The sequence below is a fragment of the Chondrus crispus genome, genomic scaffold (assembly GCF_000350225.1).
Source record: "Chondrus crispus Stackhouse genomic scaffold, scaffold_260, whole genome shotgun sequence".
In the NCBI taxonomy this organism is placed as follows: domain Eukaryota; phylum Rhodophyta; class Florideophyceae; order Gigartinales; family Gigartinaceae; genus Chondrus; species Chondrus crispus.
Window position 1 is genome coordinate 129422 of NW_005179138.1, and position 6569 is coordinate 135990.

The window sequence follows — 6569 nt, forward strand, 5'->3', positions numbered from 1 at the left end:
GACTTGTGGACCATTTGTCGCACTATACTTCAGGCAACATCTGCACAACATTCCCTTGCAATCAAACAAGGAGGAGAGGAGAGAACTGCTGCTGGACATGCTACACAACCTTCAGCACGAAGTGGCGTTGAAATACGACTCCTTCCTCATACGCAAGGGTGTCTCAACGCCACAGCGGAGTCCGACTGCTGGGAAGCGCACACGGAAATGCTCGTTAGATTCCATAACAGACGAGCTCGATGAGAACTACTATCGCATCGAGCTCGACTCCGTTATAGAATCAAAGTCTCCCGCGGACCTTCTTCAGCTATGCAACCATTGGATTGATACTTGCCTTTGGAACGCATGCGGGAAAGACAGGGAGAAAATTCCGATGCGCGAAGAATCTGAAAAAGTATTGTCGAAATCTAAGTTCAAGGTTCTTTATGCCGATAAGGTCAAAAAAGGCCCCAAGATTCGCCCAGGGCTCCGTAGAACTGTATTGTCGTTAAGCATGGGGGCAATACTGCAAGCCGTGGATTGCTGTTATGCTCTGCCGGGAAGAGATGCATCGGAGCACATATTCATTGCCATGCAAACCTATCCACAGTCGGAAGTTTGGTGTAGAGCATGTGACCTTCTTCTCAACGCCGGTTCTTGTTCGAAGATCACTATCGGCGAGGAGGGAGATTCTTCGAAAGCATCGCCACTTCAAAAATATGTTCGTCAGCTCCTCTACATTTTTCAAGGAAGTAGGAAGTCTTCCAAGCATATTTCGAAGAAGTTCAGCTCACGAAGTCGAGTCATCATGCAAGAGATAAGCGTCCACGTCGTCGCCATTGTGGAATACACTTTGCAATGCGTGGACCTTGTCGTCTCCGATTCGTCTATGTCTGCTTTTGAAAAAGACAAAGCACTGGCCATCCAGTTCGAAAACATCGGCTTCGTCGAATTAGAGCATGCGCCCCATCGTAATTCAGGCCGTTTTGTTCAAAACTCCGAATTTGTATCAGAAGAACCATTCGGGAAGGCCACATTCATGCGAATGAGATCTTCATTGGAACTCGGCGTGAGAATCATGAACGCTTCGGCCTCGCGTGTGGCTCAAGGATACAAGAAAGATACCGCAAGGGCTGTGCAAACGCCAAAAAACACCGTCGTGCCCTCACCCTTCCTTCTTCGAGAAATACCGCATGCGGTATTTCCCGAAACCCTTTCTGCTATCGAAGACCGAATGCAGTCTGTTCTTGGTTGTGCAGTTGGTAGTGCCACTCTGAAAGGCGTAGAGAAGCTTTTTTCTTTCTCCAATCAATGCTTTGCTGCATCTCACGGATTAGCGCCCCCTGAGGAGATTAAATTGGCCTCTTTAAAGGATCTTGATCATGAGCCCGAACAGGAAGAGGCCATTGTTCTGGAAACGCCAAACAAATATGAAGCATTGAAGAGAATCGAAATTGATCTTAAAGAAGACTTCCGAACTCAAGTTCGGCAGAAGACGAATGAAGACAGAAGAACTCAAGTTCCGGAGAAATTGAATGAAGGCCTGGCATCATCGAAATCGTTCAGTCCGGAACTGTCGGTGACGATTAGTGACTCTGCTCACACTATGGTGAGGCACCATGAAACGTTTTCACCAAATGATGTGATATATGTACCATGCGTCTTTGAACTCCTGTTCAGTGTGCTGCATTTCCGCCACCCAGAAGCCAGAAGGTGCAAAACGGCGTGTTCAAGAAGGAACCACCTAGTTTTCTCGGGAGCCTTTAATTCCTTCTTGCAGTGGAAACAGCACGGTTGGATGACCTCAAACATGTCGAAATCAGACGTTTTCAGACTCGAACGTTTGCGAGATGCAATTGTTCTTGGAAGTATGAGAATTGCGTCTATTCCTAATGTCGCGTGTATTGAGGCGGTGAATATTCCGAAAAGAAGAAAGGATGCAACGTTTCCGTTTCAGTACAGTTCCATCGGCCAGATAGTTACGAACAATTCTGGGAGAGCAGTCCGCTGGGCTGGGAACGTGCTGGACATCCGTAAAAGCCCACAATCGTACTCGTACCCAACCTGGAAAACTTCTTCTTCACTTGCAATCGGGGAGATATGCTTTCCAACTGACGGAAGGGATGGCAAGCTTTCAACTTCGAACCTGATAGAAGTGGAGGTATCGTACAAATTGGTATGGAGCCCTAGTGGAAAGCGAGTCCCTAAAGATTCCAGAGGACGTGCTTTTGACTTCATGGAAGTAGACCTCGTGGCTCTTTCGCATCTTGACAAAGGTGCAACCGAAACGCGTTTCGCGATACTGTTGGAAAACCCCACGCATGTTCAGCAAAACGCAGAAACTCGAAGGGTTCGAGTTGCCATCCTAAACAACGAAGAAGGTGGTTTGCGATTCGGGGTTTTCCATAATTTACTCTCTTTCTCGAAGAATAGGGACATGGAAAACAGGCTTTTCATCCAAAAACTTGGAACCGAAAGCATCCGTCAATACTCGAAATCGTTCATTGTAATATGGAAGAGTTTTTTCAAATTGGATCGCTTCAAGATTCTTGGATTGTCGGACCCGTCTTCTCTCGTTTGCTCGTATACGCAGAGATTCTGGGACATGGTTTCGATTGTTCAATGGCGCTTGGTGCAGGAAAATGCAAATAAGCATTGCTTAACCATACGGAAAGCATTACATCAAACCAGCGTTCAACATCGACCCGTTTTGTCAGTCGACCCTTGTGCTGTTGCCAAAACAGTTCTCCGGTTTGCCCGTGAGTCGATTTTTAAAGTCCTCCGGGCTATGAAAACCACAGTCAACGACAGTCAGCTCCAGTTTCTTGTGTCGTGGTGTTCTCATGTCACAGCATACCATCTTCTTTCCCAGAGCGCACAAAGGTGGTGGTGCGATATTGGCAACTCGACTGGTCCAGGGAGAAAGGGAGACGTGAACTTTTCATCATCGATGTTTTTCTGCCAAGGCCCGCCCGGTACTGGCAAGTCTCACGTCGTCACGATTCCTGTCTGGGCCACAACTCGAAAATCTCTCGGTTCTTTGTTAATTCCTGGTTCTGGAGATGAGAGGAATCGGCATTCTAGTGTTTCTGATCTCCTAACTGGAAGGGCCTTGGTTTTGACAGTTACAAACGCCGCGATCGATGATCTTCTGATGAAGTACTTCACGGCAGGCGGCAATGACATTGATTCTGAGTACTCGCCCTTGCGTCTGGGTTCCATGAGTACAGAAGAGGCAGCTCAGCAGTTCCAGATACACAAACTATCTCAATCCGAAAAATTGGGACCGGACGCTATCATCAACGAGAGAAAAGCAACCTTTAGCACTCTTGGGTCAGCAATGTCGTTTGACTGGAATCAAAACATTCATGGTTTTGATCTCATTGTTATTGATGAGGCTGCTTACGCGTGTGAAACGGAAACAACTGCGGTACTCTGCCGGGTTCTCGAAAACGTTGTCGAACCGGTGCTTGGTACCTCTGTGGTCTTGGTTGGCGATCAAGCTCAGCTTCCGCCATACGACGATAAGACGTTTCATATCTGGACGAGACACAGAGCTAGTACTCCTCACTTCTTTTCCAAGGCGATGTCTGTGATGACAATGAAACCCTCGTTTCCTCCAGAAACGAGCGCACACCATGTAGCTATGTGGGAGCAGACACCACGTGTCATGTTCCAGTTTCAGAAGCAGATGAGAAGTGCGCCATCTATCGGACGGTATGTCAGCGACAACTTCTACGCTGGGAAAATATTGAATGGACCACGGTTACCGCAAAGGTATTGGGCAACTGAGAATTGTATGGAGACTATTTCTTCCGACCGCTTTCCGTTGCGGGTAGTGAACTTCGTGAACACGAAGCAATGCCATGCCTTGAATGCCACAAACAATGAGGTACATGATCCAAGAGGCGGTTATAGGAATGAATACGAGTGTCATGTCATCATTGAAATGCTGAAAGAATGGCAGTCGGCATCCCCATCAAGTAAGATGTCGATTGGAATTCTCACTCCGTATATTTCTCAGAAAAACTTTCTGACACAGGCTCTGGAAAAATCAAACCTTCGCAATGCGTCGGTATTGACATTCGCATCGGCCCAAGGAAAAGAGTTTGATGTTGTTTTCCTTTCATTAGTGAGAACATACGTTGAGCACAGTGGTGCCGGAAACAAGCCTACACAATTGAATTTTCTAAACGACAAGCACTCCGCGTGTGTGGCAATTTCACGCGCAAGAGAAGTGCTAATCGTTTTAGGAAAGCTTCAGAAAATTGCTGTTGGGAGTCCCCTTTGGAAAAAGTACCTGACAAGTCACCGGCATTTCCCTCAATCTGATGATTCTGACGTCAAAGATTTCTTGTACCTTGAACCACAAATGAAGAGTCGCAGACGGGAAGAGGTATTGACGCTAGCTGTAGAGACCGAACCTTCTTTCTAACTAAACATACATCTGACTTATTGAAACATATCTTGCGTTTCAAAGCAAAAAAACATGGGTTCCCAACGCATATTTAGTGTACTGTTCTACAGGCCCCAGCACACTCCCAAGCAAACACTAAGGGCATCCCAACATGAGAATCGCACGCACCATTTTGAGGCTGCGAAACGCAATATTAACCTACAGCACACGCGAAAATTGCAAATCCTCCTGCGCCCTTGGAGCACACCTGCGCATGCTGCGAGGTCAATTCTCATTTTCAGTTTCGCGTCCCTTCGTGGGGTTCGAAACTCCAAAACTCATTCTGAGTTTCGAATCACTTGTTTTGGGGTTTCAAGCTCATTTTGAGTTTCGAGTCCCTTTTTTTGGTACTCGAAACTCAAAATGAGTTTCGAGCCCCTTTTTTCGGTACTCGAAACTCAAAATGACAGATACTGTACATGAGCACAGTACAGTACCTGCCCCGTCCCTGAAGCGCCCCCTGTCCCCCCTGTGCATACTTCGAGAAAATTCTCATTTTGAGTTTTGAGTACCTTTTTCGGGGGTTCGAAACTCATTATGAGTTTTGAGTCCCTTTTTTGGTACTCCAAACTCATTATGAGTTTCGAACCCCTTTTTGGTACTCGAAACTCAAAATGAGTTTCGAGCCCCTTTTTTTGGTACTCGAAACTCAAAATGGCGATACTGTACATGCGCACAGTACGGTACCTGCCCCGCCCCTGAAGGGGCCCTGCGCATGATTTGAGGCCATTCTCATTTTGAGTTTCGAGTCCCCTGCTTTGCTTTTTTTGGTAAACTCATAATGGGAGTACATCATCTGTCCTTCATTTGTGTAATCCGCGCACAGTGTTATTTGCGTTTGATTTTGGACCAAAAATAAGCCAGGATAGCTGCCGTGGGTCGGGACCCTCGTGGGTGATGTGGTTTGTAACTTATATACCTGTACCTTTCATCATTAATGAACCGTTGTTGCTGTGTTGAATGCCCCAACGAGAACGGTATGGCATACCCTACGCACCCCACACGCACGCAGAGTGGTAGAGTGGGCCTTTCTTTGATCTAGACCATTTTGAAGCCGTTAACCTTTTCGAGCCCGAGCTATAACTCTTGCTTACTCTTAACTCTTGACTGTAGAATATACAATTCCTGTATTCGCTTGTAACGTTACTTTTTTGTGGTTCTTCGTCGAGTGTAGCCCTTTCATTGAGACCATTTTAGTGTGGTGCTTGTTTACCAAAACTGTGTAGAGGCAGATACAAAAAAACAAGCATTGTGGCCCCCAAGCGCACCTGATGAGAATCGGACTCACGAATAATAGTGTAAATATGGGCCCATAACCAGACAGTAAAATCAGGGCCTGAAAATTTTGCCGCCGAAATTTGTTGTCCAACGAGCCATAAACGATCGCTTCTTGCCGTCCCTTGGGCAGGCTGACTATTTCAACAAACTCCTGGGCCAGAATCTGACCACGTGTCACAAAGGGGACCTGCACTCAGATGGTCATAGCTACGCAGCCAAGGCCCTCATATGGGCGTCAGCTCCCGCAAGTTCACCATTTGTTATCTCAACACCCAGCACGGCATGTACAGAGAAAGTTTTCATAGTGGCCGCTATAGACATTGCGACTCTCAGACGGCCACTTGGGCAATCGGGCCCGAAATTTGTCCGGAAAATTTGTAAACCACTCAGCCCCAAGCGCTGGCTTCTCAGTGTCCCTTGCAGCATAGACACCCCATCCGCGAAGGGGTGTAAACACAGTTCTTGAGGCACTCCATGGACAGGATGGCAGGAAGCACATCCAGCTAGTGGAACCGGGAAGCAGGACCGGGTAGCGCTGTGGTAGAGCGGGGTGGGAAGGGGACGCGCACATGGGCGGGACTATCTTATGTGTTGTGTGGAGAGAAAGGCAGTCATAATGACAAGCTTTGATAGCTTTCAGAGGCGAGCATTCACAGGCCTCCCTCTCGACGCATGACAAAAAGCGAGAAAGACCCTCGATAACGACCAGGGAGAAGTGCTCTCGAAAGTGAAGTGGCACGTAGACAACGACATCCTTTTTGAGAACTGCTGCCGTCTTCCGACTCATAGAGTGGCCTAGGAGCATGGAAGGTCCACCTTAGACGCACCTGTATGCACTTGAGAGATAGATGAGATC